Genomic DNA, 2,645 nt, shown 5'->3' on the forward strand with positions numbered 1-2,645 from the left:
TTACATTCTCCAATATCATTTAACTCTTTCAAGAACTCCATTTAAATAGAAAAAATTTAAAGACGGAAAAAATGAAATTTGCTAACAATCACTCGAGAAGTCGAGGGAATTGCCAACATCTTCATTGTTTGACGAGGTTCTTCCATTTACTTTTCTCCAAATGTACTATAAAATCATCGAGGATTTCTGGCTTAAAAATCGTAGACAAATTCAACATCCAGATAATGAAAAAATACAGGTAATATCTTTTCATAATAAACGTGTGTATCGATACCTACAAACCTAATGTATTCTTTGAAAAGGAAAATAATTTTGTCAATGGTTCCAAGAGATAAGTAAAAATTTTTATTCTGTTTTCTAAATTCTGTAACAAATTTTGTTTGTTTTTTCACCTCCGTATTGTAATTTTGTAAGCACATTATTCAAATGTGTTAGTTTATTTTCGAAATTTCCTAGGTTTAGGTCTTTCGTACAAAATTAAATTACAATCTCTACAAACTAAATATTTTTATCAATAATTTCTCCTCTATTATAACACTTGTAACAGTTGGCATTATACTCTTCCATTTAAACAAAAAGATTTTTTTATAAATGGAGATTATGGAACTAACTCTGCCGAGATATAAATTTTTCAGCGCAAATGTTTGTGTTTACATTTCTACAACAGAGATAAATAGAAATAATTTCATTCTATTGTACAACTATTTAGGATATTTTGTCTATGATTACAAAGATTATTCCGGAAGAAATCGAGATTTTTCATCAACGAATGAGTATATTTTTGAAGTTTTAGAAGGAATGAAAGAGAATAATATGAACATCATCAATTATTGTAAAAGACAAAATGAATGATTGTGTCTTTGGTGTAGTGTTGTTAGTGTGCGTGTTTGCGCTATGGGGAATCACATCACATTCAACTTCTACGGTGTCTATTGTTTAGAGACTTGGCCCTGCACTGCTTACTGTCCAACCAAGTTAATGGCTAGGAGCTGTAATTCGGGTCTTAGACTCTGGAATTTTTTTGTTCCCAAGTCTCAATTTTCTTTGGTAACTACTGTGTAGAAGTTGATGGAGAGATACAATTAGGGAATTTGTGTTGGGTGTTTTGTAAGTGTAATGTTGTATTAAATGAACGATGTGAGAATGTAATGAACGAATTAAGGAAGAGAAGGAATTAAGGAATGAAGTGGAAAGGTGAGGAAGCAAATGGCGCGCCCAACCACAGTTGTCATTACTCGGCTTGTTCTATAGTCATTACACTATGGCCACTCGTGTAAAGACTTGTCCCCAACCACTGAACGACAACCATGTCTTCCTCAATAAAAAGCGCGCCTGAAGCTCTGGGATTTGAACCCAGAACCTCAGGCTTTGAAGGCAAGCGTCTTACCAACTGAGCTACGGAGAGTCTCGAAAGTTATAAGCTATATCTCTGCTTATATAAGTTGTTCAATTAGGAGTGCTAGTTTACAAAATTTATTAATAATTTTATATTTCAAAAACCACTCAACCGATTTTAATGAAATTTGGTACACATATAGTAAATACTTAACTCTTTCGACTTAACTTATCCATAAGGGTGAAATCATCCCCTATTTCTTAATATTCATAAAAAAATAATAAAAAAAAAAAATTAACAGAAAAATCTGAAACTTCAAAAACAACCGAGTTCAACTTAAAATTTCATGAAAATAACAAAATTTTCAAAACTACCCCAATCATTCCCTTATCTTAAAACTCTTATATCTCGAGAAACTATTGGAGCTTTTTTGCTGAAATTTGGTATATAGGATCAGTAAATATTAAAGTATTTTTTAAAAATCATAACTTCCGGTCCAACCCTTAAGATGACCTTGGAATAGTTTTTTGTTAATATCATCCCCCATTTTTTAAGATATTCTTTTGAAATTAAAAATGAATACTTATATCAATGTCTTTAACAATTCTGTAAAGTTGTAGAATTATGCAATGAATAATATAGACAATAAGACGATTTTTTCAAAAATTTTACTGAATTTCTCTAATATCGTTCTTAATCACATCATAGGCTAAAAATTTCTCAGAAACCACAACCGCATATAACAAATCGCGTTTGTAACAGCTTTTTGAAAATCCATATTGATAATTATATCGTTCTTTGAACCAGAAATATTTGTCATACTCTTTGTTGTATCAATGACATAAATAGGTCTATTCGCTAAAAATTCTTTAGGATTGTAATACATTTCCTTATTATTACAGTTAACTTTCTTAAAATCTTGATACATCTGATACATGATTCTGAAAAGACCTCCTGAAATGTTTTAAATTTTGTAATTCATCTGGATAATAAGAACCGTTCAATTTTACTCTGATATTTTTTACATCCAAACTATCAAACTTTGAAGGATTTTTTTCTTGATTATTCTGTCTATCTGTTTGAAAACCTATGATAACGAACTTGGGATTGAAGATATTTCTATAAATGTTTGTAATATCGAACGAATAAGTTGTTCCGGAAATACCTTTTTGTTCAATACATTGCCAATCTAGAAAATTAAACATAATGTTTTTGACTTTTTTGTAATTTTCATCAATCAACCTAATTTTACTCGTGGTTTTATAATCAATCATTGGAACTCTAATAAAAAAATCTGTAATTGTTATTT

The sequence above is a fragment of the Homalodisca vitripennis genome, unplaced genomic scaffold (assembly GCF_021130785.1).
Source record: "Homalodisca vitripennis isolate AUS2020 unplaced genomic scaffold, UT_GWSS_2.1 ScUCBcl_3380;HRSCAF=8882, whole genome shotgun sequence".
Taxonomy (NCBI): Eukaryota; Metazoa; Arthropoda; class Insecta; order Hemiptera; family Cicadellidae; genus Homalodisca; species Homalodisca vitripennis.